We start from the raw sequence: 16,843 nt of genomic DNA on the forward strand, positions 1-16,843 counted from the left end.
ACCCCCTGCAGTGCAGGAATCCTGCCCAGAGCTGTCCCTGAGTGGGTTCAAACCACCAGCCTTCCGGTTAACAGCCAGACTAACCCCTTGCACCACAGAGAGTTTATTATATTTACATATAATGTCATGCATCTAGAGGCATCCTAAAGTGATTTACAGCACAGTGGTACCTTGGTTCTCAGACTTAATCCGCTCCGGAAGTCTGTTCCAAAACCAAAGCGTTCAAAAACCAAGGTGCACTTTCCCATAGAAAGTAATGTAAAACGCATTAATCAGTTCCAGACTTTTAAAAGCAACTCCTAAAACAGCAATTTAACATGAATGTTACTATTTAACAAGACCACTGATCCATAAAATGAAAGTAATAATCAATGTACTGTACTATAAAATAAATATGACAGTATTGTAGATGATAAAAATTAAAATTATTTTTTCCCTTACCTGCACTGATGATAGTCAGTGTTTGGATGGGGGGCTTTTAACCCCTTCTGCAGTCACGCAATCAATCAGTAGTTGATTCATTCATCACAGTCACAAAAACAAATTAACCGAAGAAGCCTCAAAAACAAAAATGCAAAATAAATAGCAAAAACCAAAGCACCAAACTTAATTGGTTCCAGAAGTCTGTTTGACTTCCGAAAACCAAGGTGCAGCTTCTGATTGGTGCAGGTGCCCTGGAAACAATAGCCGACAGCCGCTTCAGATGTTCAGCTTCCGAAAAACGTTTGAAAACTGGAATACAGTGGTGCCCCGGAAGACGAATGCCTCGCAAGACGAAAAACTCGCTAGACGGAAAAACTCGCGGAACGAATTAATTTCGTCTTGCGAGGCACCACTGTACTTACTTCCAGGTTTTCAGCATTTGGGAACCAAGGCGTTTGAGAACCAAGGTACCACTGTAATAAAATATCAATGCAGACTACTACAAGTGTTCAGTCGAAGAAAATTAATTAAAAATAGGAAAATTCCACGCAGGATGAACACTAGTAATCACCAAATGCTTGGCAATCAATGCTGTCCAAATGTCCATGAGATTTAAAACTTCTTTGCCTGGTGCTGGAAAGATGTCAAAGGCAGGCCTTCGTGGGGAAAGCATTCCACAGGAATCTTCTTTAAATGGGAGACAACTGCAGAAAAGGCTGTTTCTCTCATTGCCAACCTCTGAATATCTCTCAGATGCGACACAAAGAGAATGGCCTCATAACCAGCCTCATATAACCAAAATGCTTACGTCTAATTAATGCATGGACAGATTAATTCCATAAACTGATCTGCCACATCACCTGCTCCTTGAGAGGAAAGTAACCAAGCCTATTGTTCACCTGAGAAGCTCAGCGTGTAAAGAGGCCTGAGCTCCAAGCTCAGATTCCATGGCTTTAACAAGCCTTTCTTGTGCCCATATACCAATAATTTAGGAACTTTCACCACTGTAACTAAGCCAAGCTTTACTGCCTGTGTTTTCTGACTGATGTATGAACACATGGACCTGACATTTGGAGAGTTTGTAAGTAAACCAATTTTTAGCTCAACCAAATATATGATCTTTTTCTATGTTAGTAGAAGAGGGGAAATTTGGAATGAACTTAAAGAGAGAAGGGAAGGGGGCAGATGCTGGCTGCCTGGTGGGCACTGTGGTTGGGTTGGCGCTGCTGGGGCTGCGGGGGTAGGAAGAGGAAGCTGCTGGCGGTCCTGGCCTTGCTGGGCCTGGGCGGCTCTCTGCTGCTGCTGCTGCTGCTTTTCCCGGCTGCTCATGTGGAGGAGCGCAAGAAGGGGCCCAAGGTCATGGCCAAGGTGTATTCTGATCTGCAGATTGAGGATGAAGATGTGGGGTGAGTTGTCCTCGGCCTTTTTGGAAAGACAGTTCTGAGGACGGTTGAGGATTTTGTAGCCTTGTCCACAGGAGAGAAAGGCTTTGGCTACAAAGGCAGCAAGTTTCACTGTGTGATCCAGGACTTCATGATCCAGGGGGAAGACTTGACCTGGGGAGATGGAACAGGAGGTAAAAGCACCGACAGGGACCATTTCCCTGATGAGAACTTCAAGCTGAAGCACTATGGGCCTGGCTGGGTGAGCATGGCCAGTGCTGGTAAGGACACCAGTGGCTCTCAGTTCTTCATCACCACTGTCAAGATGTCATGGCTGGATGGCAAGCATGTTGTCTTCGGCAAAGTCCTGGAAGGGATGGATGTAGTGAGAAAAGTGGAGAACACAAAGACAGTCGAGACAAACCCCTGAAAGATGTCACCATTGCTGACTGCAACACCATTGAGGGGGCAAAGTCATTTGCCATTGCCAAAGAAGACCTGGGTGGCTGCCGGAGGGGCAGACTCTGGCTTGCAAAGGGCTGTGAGGGGGCTACACACAGAGGCATTGCATCGCCCCCCCCCCACCCCACAGCAGATGGACTGCCTCCACTGCTGCTCCCTTTCTGCCCACCCTTCCCCCAGCCACACTCTCTGCTGGAGTTCTTTTACCAAATAGTACTTGTCCCAAATCTTGATCTTGTCATCCGAGGAATTCTCTCTCTCTCTCTCTCTTCTTTGCCACCAACAAGATGCTGATCTCAGAGTCTGTGTAGCTTCATATATGGGGAAAGGTAGTCCACGAAGCTTCATAGGTCAAAACCAGCATGGACTTAGATGAGAGAGGTGCAACCTGAAACAAGCCTTGCTGTTATCTGAAAAATTCAGTCTGCTCTGCATTATGGCTCCTGGAAGCCATCCTTTGGAGGAGAAGACTGTCCGTGGCTACCAGCCGTGATGGCTGCGTTCTGCCTCCACTGTCCCAAGGGGTGGGCACTGTGGTGCTCAGGTCCTGCTCTGAGGCTTCCCGTAGGCATCTTATTCATCAGTGGGAGAACAAGATGCTGGACTAGATGCTCTTACAACTGTTTCAATCTGAAGATGTTGTGTCTTCAAGGCAACTTTTTCTCCCCCCGCTATCTTTGGCTTAACATGCAGCCTGATGAAGAGTTCTGGAGAACTTGAAAGATTGCTCACGATTAGGTGACACTACAAAAATCTCTTGTACTGAGTCAAACTCTCGCTCTAATTTGATCGTTGTTGTCTGCACTAACTGGCAGAGACTCTCCAGAGTCTTGCCCTACTGTGTGGGTAATATTTTTGGACAGAATAGGATAGGATATATTGAGTAGAAAGAACAAACACTCTCTTGGCTTTTAAATCAAGGAAGGGCAGACTGTTGCAAAACAGAACCCAACAACACAAAAAGGAAGTGCAACAATATGGAAGAATTGTGGTTGTGCTGGTGCTGACAAGGGCAGTGTGTGTGTGTGTGTGCACGCGCACAAGCGCGTGCATGCTAGAAACACACAATAACTTCCTGATTTTCATCTGTGAGATGTTTGAGGCTGTTAAACCCCAGCCTCCCCACTATTTCCCCCCAATTTGATCAAAATGGGTCTAGCCCTGCTTCTGTGCTTTCCATGCAGAAATTCAACAAACCAAAGCTTTTCCCAGTTTGGTGTTAAAGTGATGAGGGTGGTGGAGGAGGGAGCTTAATTTTGGCTGCACCAGGTTGCTGTTAAAGGCACAGGAGCCAGACGGGTGAAAAACATGGCAACCTTACATGTTCAGGTGCCCTTGTGCAAATGGCTCTTTGACTCCTGCTCTCATGGAGCAGCCCTGATATTCTTGTGAGTGAGCTCTGCTGCTGCTTGCAAAGCTGGGCCTTTCATTCTGATATTGGAAAGTCCCTGTAGACTCACTCATTTGGTCAGACACCTCAAAACCGCAATTAATACAACTCCGGAAAGCCCAAACCGTTCTGAAAACGAACAAGTAAAAAAATTTAAAATGAGTCATATCCCAACTCCTTTGACCCTGGTTAGAAAGAATGCAACCAAACCACAGGTTGCTTCTACTGAAATTTTTAGACCTTAACTGTTAAACTGGCCCAGCCCTTCAGGATATCTCATTACAGTTTGGGCAGCTTTAATTTGCACCGATCACAGCCTCTTTAAAGGAACACCATTTTCAGAGGGTCGCCAACTGGCCCCTTCTCCTCCAGTGCTTTCAACAGGAGCCTGATATGCAGATGTTAGTGTGCAAGGAAGCCTATCTCCATGCCTGGAGAAGCCTCAGCTGCTGGATTTTTTGTTAGATCATCTGCTGTCGAAGAACGGGAGCAGCCCAGAGAAAAATTCCTTGGTCAGTTGGTAACCCTGCCTTTTAACCTGAGTGGTTATGGAGAAAAATAACACAAGCATTTTCTATGTCTGTGGGGCTTTGAATTGTGCTCGGAAACGTCTGGGAGCCACTTCAGACTCTCCAAGTGTCCCCATTTTCCAGGGACAGTCCCAGATTTACAGAAGCTGTCCCAGTTTCTGATTTGATCCTGGAATGTCCGACTTTTCTTTAGGACACCCCTATTTTCATTGGAGAAATGTTGGAAGGTATGGAGTCATGCGACCCCTGAGCCAAGGAGATTAGTACCGTATTTTTCGCTCTATAACATGCACCAGACCATAACACACACATAGTTTTTAGAGGAGGAAAACAAGAAAAAAATATTCTAAACGAAACAGTGGATGTATGATTTTTGTGGTTCATGCTGTGGCCACAGACATGTGATCTGACAGTGAGTTTGGAGTAGCTCAATGCAAAAATCCTGAGGATCCATGTGGATCCATGCTTTGTAACCACGTTTTTGCACTACTGCAGCCCCAGGCAACAGTGGGTGCGTGATTTTTTTGGTGCAAGATGTAGCCATGGACATGCTATGTGATCTGATGGTGAATTTGGGGTGACCCAGTGCAAAAATCCTGAGGATCCATGTGAATCCGTGCTTTGTAACCACGTTTTAAGTGGGGAGGGAAGGAAAAGCACTCGAGAGACAAGGAGCATGCGTGGGGTGGGTGGAGAAGGATGCTGCTAATAATGCAGAAGAGGGGTTTAAGGGGAGAAGGCTCCTCTCCCACTTTGCTCCTTTAAAACAAGCAGGCTCTGCTTTTCTCCCTCCTCCCCACTCATCCCCGGCTTAGCGAGCTGAAAAACTTTGCTGCTATTTAGCGAGCTGAGTGGGGAGGAGAGAGGGACAGAGAGCCTGCTTGCTTTAAAGGAGCCAACCAGACAGGAGCCGCTTACACTTGTGTAAGCGGCTCCTCTCCTCTCCTGCTTTGCTCCTTTAAAGCAAGCAGGCTCTCTGTCCCTCTCTCCTCCCCACTCAGCGGCTCTTCTCCCGCTTTGCTGTTTCAAAGTGAGCCACGGAGGAGGGAAGGAAGGGGAACCATGGATCCTCTGCTCACGACTGCAGCAGATCCCCCCACCATCCGTAGGCATTTGCTCCATAACACGCACAGACATTTCCCCTTACTTTCTAGTAGGAAAAAAGTGAGTGTTATGGTGCAAAAAATACGGTAACTATGCAGTCTTTAGAAGACACCTGAAAGCAGCCCTGTATAGTTTTATTATGTTTTCATATATGTTGGAAGCTGCCCAGAGTGACTGGGGCAACCCAGTAAGATGGAATAAAGGTAAAGGGTACAGGGACCCCTATTTTCATTGGAGAAATGTTGGAGTGTATGGATCCTTTAGGACTGTTGTTATTTGGTCCTGGAGGCCACTCCCAGTCACTGGTCTGGCAGCTGCGTTCTGGAATAGTTGTAATTTCTAAGTCACCTTCAAAGGTGCAAGCACATTATGAAGCGTGCAATGGGACTGCAGCCAGTGCTAGTCCTATTTGGAGTAGACCCATTGAAATCAATAGGCACAACTTATTTGGGTCCATTAGTTTCAATGGGCCTACTTTGAGAAGGTCATTGGTGACAACCCTTACTTTCTGGGCCGGTGATAAATTGGCCCACATAGGAGTCAAGATGATGACTCTGTTTCCTTGCTTGGTGAGAGGCCCCAGAGATGGAGCTGAAATTTGCGCACAATCTCACAGTAAGACAAAGGCACAGTCCCTGCAAATCTCCCTCAAAGGCAAAAGAGGAACTGGTGGTTGGCCAAAGAAGAGAACAGAAAATTGGGGTTGTCCCCAGTACATCTGGCCAATTGGTTTGCACGTGCCCATGTTAATTAGCAGGGAGGGGAAGAAAGAATTTGAACAGTTGGCCAGCAGCACACCTGGAGGGCGGGGATTGGGGAGAGATGCAGAGACCAGCTTGGTGGGTGTCTAACAGATGGTTTTGTGGCTGAAATAGCAACCTGTCCCATTTCACTATAACAGACAGAAACATCTGAACAACTGAGATGAAGTCTAACTGATATTCAGAAAAGGAATTTGGATCCCCCCCCCAAGTGCAGAATACTCAACAGAAGATGCCCAGGCTTGGTCTTAGAGCCTCCAGGGAAGGGAAGTTTCAGAGTAACAGTCAGCAGTCGAAAGTTGCCAACTTTTTAAAATAACATAAGCCAGTGCCTGAGCTGGGAACAGAAGCCTACAGAAATTCTGGAGGCGAACTTTTGCCTGCCCCAGGGTCAATGGGGATGGGGCAGCTTAACACCTCTGTGTCAAAGGAGCAGGAGTAGAAAACAAAACGGCAACCATTTTGATGACTTATGGATGGATGGCTGTACCAGGAGTTGGTTTATATATGACCACAGTGGAATAGGAATCCTAAAAGTGTGCATCAGAGCTCATTAGGGTGCCATTTTGGCTTGATACCAAGTTGGTAATTGGTCAGCTCAGAAGGGTCTATAGATGGCTGTTCTAGTGGCGGTCTTTCCTTTGAATTGACTCCCACCACATTGGTCACCCATCACCTTAATTTACCCACCAAAATGCAATGTCCTGGTCTGTAGATCTGTAAAATTCATAAAGCCCAACAAACCAGTAGCATGGGTCAATGCTATAGGTCAATGCTGAAGTGTTGCATTTTGGGTAAATTAAAATGGTGGGCAGCTTTCACAAATGGAAGCCAATTTAGCATTCACTGCTAAAATGCCACTTGGGGGCTGGTGGGGGGGGTTGGCAAATGGTGGTGGTGCAGTGTCAGATGAAGAGATAGCGGACCGTCATAATCATTTGGTGGTGGGCCCTTGAAGTCTGGAGCCAGCCCTGTGTCCATGAGAAAAGAGCTTGTTCGTGTTCAGAACTACAGTATACTCATTATTAACTAAATAACAGAAATTGTTGCCCCCTGCATCTCAGCAAGGTCTGCCTCATTGGCACTGCCTCTTTCCATGCAACCATTCCAAATTATCCTGACTGGATCATTTCCTCAGGGCTGCATGGACTCAGTACAACTGCCCACCCGCAGGGGAGTCTCTCACATAAGTTTTTGCTCCAAGATGACTTCCTCCCATTCATAAGCAGAATGGTCATGTCTCAGGGTCAGACCAATTATTCAGCTATCTTTGGGCATTTCTAGGGCAAGGAGTTATGCAGGGGTCCTCAAACTTTTTCAGCAGGGGGCCGGTTCACTGTCTCTCAGATCTTGTGGGGGGGGGGCAGACTACATTTTGAAAAAATATATGAACCGCCACGGGGGGGGGGGAGTTAGAAGAAAGAGGCGGAGTTGGGAGCCCCTGCGGCCACAGTCCCCCCTGCGGTAGGAGGGCCCAAGCACCGCCACCTCATTGGACACAACTGCCTGCTGGCCCCCTCGCTGCTCCCTCCCCTTCCTCAGGCCTCAGCCTGGGCAGGGACAGCAACAGAAGACGCCCCCTCCTGGCCCGCTGGCCCAGGCTGGCCCAGGCTGAAGCGGAAGGCGCCCAGGCAGAGAGGAAGAGGGCTTCAGCCCGGCGCCTCCGAAATGGGCGGGCAGCAGGCAGCAAAGGGAGAAGGGCCACCGCCAGAGACGGGGGGGGGGAGGTCCACCGTCCATCCGGGCACAGAGACCCTGCCTCCTCTTCTACCTTCCCTCGGCCGGGAAGCAGCGGCTCACCCAGATCCTGTCCGCTGGGCTGGGCTCTTCGGCGCGGGGCAAGAGCAACAACCAGAACAGCAGCAGCAGCCGCAGCCACAGGAAGGAGCCGAGCAGCAGCACCGCGCGCAAGAGAAGAAGAAGAAGAAGAAGAAGAAGAAGAAGAAGAAGAAGAAGAAGAAGAAGAGGAGTTTGGATTTGATATCCTGCTTTATCACTACCCTAAGGAGTCTCAAAGCGGTTAACAATCTCCTTTCCTTTCCTCCCCCACAACAAACACCCTGTGAGGTGAGTGGGGCTGAGAGACTTCAGAGAAGTGTGACTGGCCCAAGGTCACCCAGCAGCTGCATGTGGAGGAGCAGAGACGCGAACCCAGTTCCCCAGATTACGAGTCCACCGCTCTTAACCACTACACCACACTGGAAACCCTGCTTCAGCGGCACCCTCAGCGCCAGCCCCACGAGCTCCCCAAAGCCCCTGGCCCCCTCACTGCTCCCTCCCGCGTGTTGGCGATGGCTCAACAAGTGAAAGGCCGTGTCGGAGTTTACCTCAGCATGGTGCAGGGACTGAGCAATCAGTCCCCACGCTGCTGAAAAGCTGCGTTGGAGATGCTTGCCACCCCTTGCTGCGTTGAGGTAAATGCCAATGCAGCCTTTTGGCCTCGGACACTTGGCAGGGGATTTCAAATGGCCGTGCTGGCCTGATTTGTGACCCTTTTGGGCCGCATCCAGCCCCCGGACTGTAGTTTGCCAGCCCCATATCTTATGACTAAATGACACATGAAGCAGGATGTCCATGGCGTGTGTGTGTTGGGGACACAATTTGCATCAGGGCTGTTACCTGGGGCAACATGCTGGAATTGCATGTCACTAACTCTTAATGCACTGCCTGTGAACTACCAGGTGACATTCAAGGTGACATTTGATTCAGTTTGCACTAAAAGGTAGCAGGGCAGCAGTTGAAGAAGGAGCAAAAAGGGTTTTCTTGTGTGTGTGTGTTTCTTTGTGGCTGATTAGCTGTTCTCCCTGTGCAAAGGTCAGAGGGGGCAGGGTTTCTGTTGAGGAAGGTGATTAGCTGTGGGAGGAACTTATCAGAGGTAGCAGGGCAGCGGTGCGCGCAGTTTGATCCATCTTTTAGATTTGGGGCGCTAGTCTCAAACGTTTGTTGGGGGAGACCTAGGTTTTTTTGTGGGGGGAGTTATTTGTCCTGTCTTCACGCTTTTTATGATGGAGGACCGCTGTAGCCACCCCAACGACGTTCTCAATATGGAGGGGGAGGGAACAGCTGCAGTCGCCTGCGGTTCCTGCGCAATGTTTGCCATCTTGCCAAAGGTTGCAGGCAGCTTTACCTGCAGCAATTGCATGTTGATTGCCCTCTTAGAAGACAAAGTCCAGCAACTTGAGGAACGTGTAGCTACGCTCCAAAGAATTAGAGATCTGGAACTCTTCTTGGAAGCAACAGAGCACACCGTCTCCACCAAGGAGGAGACAGGGGACTCCCCTGAGAAGGAGGCTAGTTCATCAACACAGGAGCCAGATATATGGAGAAACGTGACTCAAAGAAGTAGGAGGCCCAGGGTTCGTTCTTTTCCTTCCCTCCCCACTTAAAACGTGGTTACAAAGCACGGATCCACATGGATCCTCAGGATTTTTGCATTGGGCTACCCCAAACTCACTGTCAGATCACATGTCTGTGGCCACAGCATGAACCATAAAAATCATACATCCACTGTTTCATTTAGAATATTTTTTCCTCGTTTTCCTCCTCTAAAAACTACATGCGTGTTATGGTCAGATGCGTGTTATAGAGCGGAAAAATACGGTATATGGAGAAACGTGACTCAAAGAAGTAGGAGGCCCAGGGTTCGCTCTGATTGTTTAGAAATACACAATCGCTTTGAGGTCCTCTCCCCTAGCATGGAAGACGAAGAGCAGACTCCATCTGAGGATCTCTCCCTCATTTCAGTCGATCAGGTATATGAAGACGAGCAGCAAAGTCAGTCCTCAGGGAATGTGCAGGCGACCTTGGAACGGACAGCTCATGGAAGAACCCCGACCAAACCTAAGAGGAGGCGTGTAGTGGTGATAGGGGATTCCCTACTGAGGGGAACAGAAGCAGTGATCTGTGGGCCTGACAAGATGTCTTGGGAAGTGTGCTGTCTCCCCGGGGCTAAGATCCAAGATGTAACTGAACGACTGCAAGGAATCATAAAACCCACTGACAAATACCCCTTCCTCTTGGTTCATGTGGGAACCAATGACACTGCAAGCAATAGCCTCCAGAAGATCAAAGGAGACTACGAGGCTCTGGGCAGGAAATTGAAGCAATTAAATGCACAAATTGTCATCTCATCTGTCCTCCCAGTTGAACGACGTGGCCCAGGGAGAGAGGGAAAAATAGTGGAATTGAACAGCTGGCTTCGCAAATGGTGTAAACAGGAACGGTTTGGATTCTTAGATCACGGACTGCAGTTTCTTGAAGATGGACTTCTGGCAAGCGATGGGCTGCACCTCACAACGGTTGGGAGAAATGTTTTTGCCAAAAATCTCAGAAACCTCATCAGGAGGGCTTTAAACTGACTAATGTGGGGGAGGGAGACAGTGCTCCTGAAGGTAGGAGTCTATCAATTGATGAAGATGATCATCCAAATGTCATAGACCAAATGGAGCAAACAGCACGCAGACCTAGTGGTGAGAGGAAAAAATCCTTAAATAAGAGACATGGGGGAATGATTAATGGACTTCAATGTCTGTACACTAATGCGCAAAGCATGGGAAATAAACAAGATGAGCTTGAGCTCTTGGTACAGCAAACTAAATATGACATAATAGGCATCACTGAAACCTGGTGGGATAAGTCCCACGATTGGAATGTAATAATGGAGGGATACAATCTATTTCGGAGAAACAGACCAGACAAGAAAGGAGGAGGAGTGGCGTTATATGTCAGGGATGTGTATACCTGTGAAGAGATCCAAGATTTAGAACCTCAAAGCCAAATTGAGAGCATTTGGGTCAAAATTAAGGAAGAGAAGAATAACAGAGACCTCATTGTGGGAGTTTTCTATAGATCCCCAAGCCAAACGGAGGACATAGATGATGCCTTCCTGGAACAGATGGCCAAGCATGCAAAAGGAAGGGAGATAGTAGTAATGGGGGACTTCAATTACCCGGATATTTGTTGGATGTCAAACTCAGCCAAGAGCATAAGGTCAAACAGATTCCTCACTGGCCTTGCAGACAACTTCATTGTCCAGAAAGTGGGAGAAGCAACAAGAGGAACAGCCATTTTAGATCTGGTCCTAACCAATGTTGATGACCTGGTTAGTGGGGTAGAAGTGGAAGTATCATTAGGCGCGAGTGATCATGCTCTTCTGAAGTTTACTATACAGCGGAAAGGAGCAGCCAAGCATACTAGGACTCAATTTCTTGACTTTAAGAAAGCCGACTTCATAAAACTTAGGGAAGTGCTGGGTGAGATCCCATGGACAGTAATACTAAAAGGAAAGGGAGTTCATGATGGCTGGGAGTTTGTTAAGAGGGAGATAGTAAAAGCACAACGTCAGGCAATACCAATGAGACGGAAACATGGAAGGTGCCTAAAGAAGCCAGGGTGGCTATCTAAAGAACTTTTAACTGAGTTAAGATTAAAAAAGGATGTGTACAAAAAATGGAAAATGGGGGAAACCACCAAAGAGGAATTCAAACAAATAGCCAGCACGTGTAGACACAAAGTCAGAAAAGCTAAAGCACAGAATGAACTCAGGCTTGCTAGAGAGGTTAAAAGCAACAAAAAAGGCTTTTATGGGTATGTTCGTAGCAAAAGGAAGAACAAAGAAACAGTGGGGTCACTCAGAGGAGAAGATGGTGAAATGCAAACAGGGGACACAGAAAGGGCTGAACTCCTCAATGCCTTCTTTGCCTCAGTCTTCTCCGATAAAGAAAACAATGCCCGACCTGAAGAATTTGGAGCAAATGATTCAGCAAAGGAAACACAGCCCAGAATAACTAAGGAGATAGTACAAGAATACTTGGCTAGTTTAGATGTATTCAAGTCTCCAGGGCCAGATGAACTGCATCCAAGAGTATTAAAAGAACTGGCAGATGTGATCTCAGAACCACTGGCAGTCATCTTTGAGAATTCCTGGAGAACAGGCGAAGTCCCGGCAGACTGGAGGAGGGCAAATGTTGTCCCTATTTTCAAAAAGGGGAAAAGAGAGGACCCAAATAATTACCGCCCAGTCAGTCTGACATCAATACCAGGGAAGATTCTGGAGCAGATCATTAAGAAAACAGTCTGTGAGCACCTAGAAAGGAATGCTGTGATCACCAATAGTCAGCATGGATTTCTGAAAAATAAGTCATGTCAGACTAACCTGATCTCGTTTTTTGACAGAATTACAAGCCTGGTAGATGAAGGGAACTCAGTGGATATAGCCTACCTTGATTTCAGTAAGGCATTTGACAAGGTGCCCCATGATATTCTTGTAAAGAAGCTGGTAAAATGCGGTCTTGACTATGCTACCACTCAGTGGATTTGTAACTGGCTGACTGACCGAACCCAAAGGGTGCTCATCAATGGTTCCTCTTCATCCTGGAGAAGAGTGACTAGTGGGGTGCCACAGGGTTCTGTCTTGGGCCCGGTCTTATTCAACATCTTTATCAACGACTTGGATGATGGACTCAAGGGCATCCTGATCAAATTTGCAGATGACACTAAACTGGGAGGGGTGGCTAACACCCCAGAGGACAGGAACACACTTCAAAACGACCTTGACAGATTAGAAAACTGGGCCAAAACAAACAAGATGAATTTTAACAGGGAGAAATGTAAAGTATTCCACTTGGGCAAAAAAAATGAGAGGCACAAATCAGTGGCGTAGCGTGGGGGGTGCCAGGGGTGCCAGCCTTACCGGGCGCAACTTCGGGGGGGGGCGCGCTCGCTGCCTCCGGAATCGCCAAAGAGCCTCGGGCGCAGGCTGTAGCTGGCAGCGGCTCTCAGCGCTCGCCGCGGTCCCCGCGCGTCAGGGCCACGGAGGGCGCGCCAGGCAGCCCCTCCTCACCGACGGGCAGCGTTCGCCTGCGGGGCTCGGCCAGCGCGCTGGGCTGGCCGCGTGGAGTCGCCAAGGAGCCGCCGCCGCCTGCCATGCCGCCCTGGCTGCTTCAACCGCGTCCGACAGCCGGCTCGAGGCTGGGTCTCCCGACGGGGCGCTGCGGGCGGAGGCTCCGGCACCAAGCGCCACGCCGCCCAGACTCGGGTCGCTGTCTGGATGCGCGCAGCCCGCCAAACGCGCCATTGGCGGCGCTCTAGTGCCTGCGCGCCAAGACCGCCCACCCGCCCCGACGGGGCCCCCCACCCGCGCCGGAGGCCGGCCTCCTCCCAGTCGCGAGGCTTTCCTGCGCTTCTCCTCTGGCAGGATCCGGATTACTGTCTGGGGTATGGGCTGCCTCCTGGGGCGAAGCTGGATTCCCCCTAAGGGCAAAGGACCTTTTGCTTGAGGGAGGGGGGAGGGAGGGGAGCCCTGGATCGCCCTCTGTTTCTGTCTTGCAAGAAACAAGGAAACAGGAGGAAACATTGTATCCGCTGTTGCTACATTTTGCAGCGCGCTTCTTCCCCGCTTTCTGCTCTCGGTTTCTTGCGCTCTCCTGGCGGATCGCGCGCTCCAGACACGGGGCTGCTGCTTCCTGACTTCGGATTGGCTGCCTCTCACCTTGGACGATGCCCATTGGTCAGCGATGGTTCTTTGAGAAATCCTGATGTTTCATTGAGGGGTTTCGGGACTCCATTGAAGGGTTTACAAGCCTCTTCGCTGCAGATCACTAGGAGGGGAGTTTATAGGTGGAGGGGCCCACTCTGGCTCGTCGTCCTGCGTGGGTGAATGGGATTTGGGGTGTTTGGATGGCCTCTTAGTCCCGGCTCTACCAACAGCTCGAGGGGTGAAAGCAGTGGCGTAGCGTGGGGGGTGCAGGGGGGGCCGGCCACACCGGGCGCAACATCTGGGGGTTAGGGTTAGGGGCGCAAATCCACTGGTTAGGGGGCGCAAATTACTTGCCTTGCCCCGGGTGCTGACAACCCACGCTACGCCACTGGCACAAATACAAGATGGGTGACACCTGGCTTGAGAGCAGTACATGTGAAAAGGATCTAGGAGTCTTGGTTGACCACAAACTTGACATGAGCCAACAGTGTGACGCGGCAGCTAAAAAAGCCAATGCAATTCTGGGCCTCATCAATAGGAGTATAGCATCTAGATCAAGGGAAGTAATAGTGCCACTGTATTCTGCTCTGGTCAGACCTCACCTGGAGTACTGTGTCCAGTTCTGGGCACCACAATTCAAGAAGGACACTGACAAACTGGAACGTGTCCAGAAGAGGGCAACCAAAATGGTCAAAGGCCTGGAAATGATGCCTTATGAGGAACGGTTAAGGGAGCTGGGCATGTTTAGCCTGGAGAAGAGGAGGTTAAGGGGTGATATGATAGCCATGTTCAAATATATAAAAGGATGTCACATAGAGGAGGGAGAAAGGTTGTTTTCTGCTGCTCCAGAGAAGCGGGCACGGAGCAATGGATCCAAACTACAAGAAAGAAGATTCCACCTAAACATTAGGAAGAACTTCCTGACAGTAAGAGCTGTTCGACAGTGGAATTTGCTGCCAAGGAGTGTGGTGGAGTCTCCTACTTTGGAGGTCTTTAAGCAGAGGCTTGACAACCATATGTCAGGAGTGCTCTGATGGTGTTTCCTGCTTGGCAGGGGGTTGGACTCGATGGCCCTTGTGGTCTCTTCCAACTCTATGATTCTATGATTCTATGATACCTAATTCATACTTGCTGAAACAATATGCTAATTGAAGCACAGCCATCTTGTGAAATTTGCACTCCTCTCAAGCTTGCAATGCAGTTCACCCGTCAAAAATGCATATGCTGGGGTAAAGTATGTGTAAAAATGCATGTATTTGTGAAAATAGCATACATACATGCATTATATTAGGGGGGAAGGTTTGCAAAAATGCATATATTAGGCCAAATTGCATACAAAAATGTGAATATTAGGAGAAAATTTACCGTATTTTGCGCCCCATAGGACGCTCCGGCCCATAGGACGCACCTAGTTTTTTTTGGGGGGGGGGAATAAAGAAAAAAAAATTTATTTCCCCCCCAGGTGCGGGGCTGGAAGAACCAGGTCGGGGAACAGCGGGAAGGCGCGCTCTGCCTCCCCGTTGTCCCCCGAGCTTGTGGGGCTGGCTATGGGGAGAAGTGCGCTGATCCTGGGACTGCAGGCAACTCTGCACGGCCACCGGCAGCGGGGCAGGACTTCGGCCCGGCTGCCGGTGGCCGCGCAGAGCTGCACTGAGCCGGGGACTGCAGGCAGCTCTACGCGGCCATCCGGAGTTGGGCGGGACTTCGCGCCCCGCTCCCGATGGCCGCGCAGAGCTGTGCTGATCCCGGGACTGTAGGCAGCTCTGAGCGGCCATCGGGAACGGGGCGGGACTTCGCGCCCGGCTCCTGTGGCCGCACAGAGCTGCGCTGAGCCCGGGACTGCAGGCAGCTCTGCGCAGCCATCCGGAGTGGGGCGGGACTTCGCGCCCGGCTCCTGGTGGCCGCGCAGAGCTGCGCTGAGCCCGGGACTGCAGGCATCTCTGCGCGGCCATCGGGAGCGGGGCGGGACTTCACGCCGGGCTCCCGGTGGCCGCGCAGAGCTGCACTGATCCCGGGACTGCAGGCAGCTCTGCGCAAGCCTTGGAGCCGGTCTCCCGAGGGTTGCGCAGAGCTTCTTGAAGCCTGGAGAGCGAGAGGGGTCGGTGCGCACCGACCCCTCTCGCTCTCCAGGCTTCAGCGAAAGCCTGCATTCGCCCCATAGGATGCACACACATTTCCCCTTCATTTTTGGAGGGGAAAAAGTGCGTCCTATAGGGCGAAAAATACGGTAACTAAAATGCTGATGAATTTTCATGAGGATTTTTCTCATATATAAAATAATTCTCAAACTGATGTGGAAATGTGGAGAACTGAACTTAAGATCTGTGAGGACCTGAAATGGATAGAGTTGCCCGCCCAAACTGACATACAAAGGCATAAACACCTTGGGGCCGAAGTACATACACCTCTCTCAGTTCCTTTCAGCCCATGCCCTGGCGAAGAAGACCTGCTTCTCTTCTTGCCAGTGGGGTTGGGCCAGTGCATGTGTGTGATTCCATGGGGCAGGGCCTTCCTGGTAGAAGCCCCCCAATTATAGAATTCTCCCTCTGTGGAAATCTGCTTGTGGTCTTCAGGCATCAACCTGAAGATGTACATGTTCAGCTGGGCTTTTGGAAGGTAATTGCCTCGGGGTCCTAGCAGATGTCGTGTGCACCAGCATGTTTAAGTTTGGCTCTGCTGTCGGGAGTTTGTTTTTATTGGTTTCATCTTCTAGCCTCACTGTAGTTTAATGGTGCTGCACTCGATTGTGGGCTGCTGCTTGGGAGGAAGAGCAGTAGAGAGATAAATTTAACAGCAACAATGACGACGAAGATGATGATAAAAAATTGCATCACTTTGGCTAGATTGTGTAAATCCCACCCCCATGATTAAGAGGCATATCAATTATGTTAAATAAACTAACTAACTAAATAGATTGTAGCCCCTAAGGGTGAAAAGACACACAAATCTCCTGACTTTTTATTTACTTTAGAGCACTGGGGAAAGGGGAGGAGCTATTTCCCCTACTCACACAATCTCCCTGACCAGTACTGCCCTCTCCTACGTGCTATTGAACCTGCTGGAGAAAAGCCAGGTTCCCATACTGTGGCTGTCTCTTCCGCTGCACCCTGGAGGGTGATAAGAGCAATATCTGGAGGGCAATTTAGATCAGGGAATATACACAGTTTCTTTAAAGTTTTAAGAAAAACGTTGTGATATAACATCCTCTAATCTCCCAAGTGACGTTATAGTTTCACCTCTAAAAGTAAACATTTTCAGGCTTTATCAAATCAGTGAGCTGCCTGTTTGCAGCCAGGCTTTTGTGGGGGTTATTT

At 49.4% G+C, this 16,843-nt stretch overlaps 1 pseudogene across 1 annotated transcript; it reads left to right on the forward strand.

The window, feature by feature from the left end:
• The first annotated feature begins 1,608 nt into the window (after window positions 1-1,608).
• On the forward strand, window positions 1,609-2,987 carry LOC308591510 (peptidyl-prolyl cis-trans isomerase B pseudogene; annotated as a pseudogene). Its single transcript has 2 exons — window positions 1,609-2,480; window positions 2,961-2,987. The product of its transcript is annotated as a peptidyl-prolyl cis-trans isomerase B pseudogene (transcript).
• The last annotated feature ends 13,856 nt before the right edge of the window (window positions 2,988-16,843 follow it).

Source organism: Podarcis bocagei, assembly GCF_964188305.1.
Source record: "Podarcis bocagei genome assembly, chromosome: 7".
Taxonomy (NCBI): domain Eukaryota; kingdom Metazoa; phylum Chordata; class Lepidosauria; order Squamata; family Lacertidae; genus Podarcis; species Podarcis bocagei.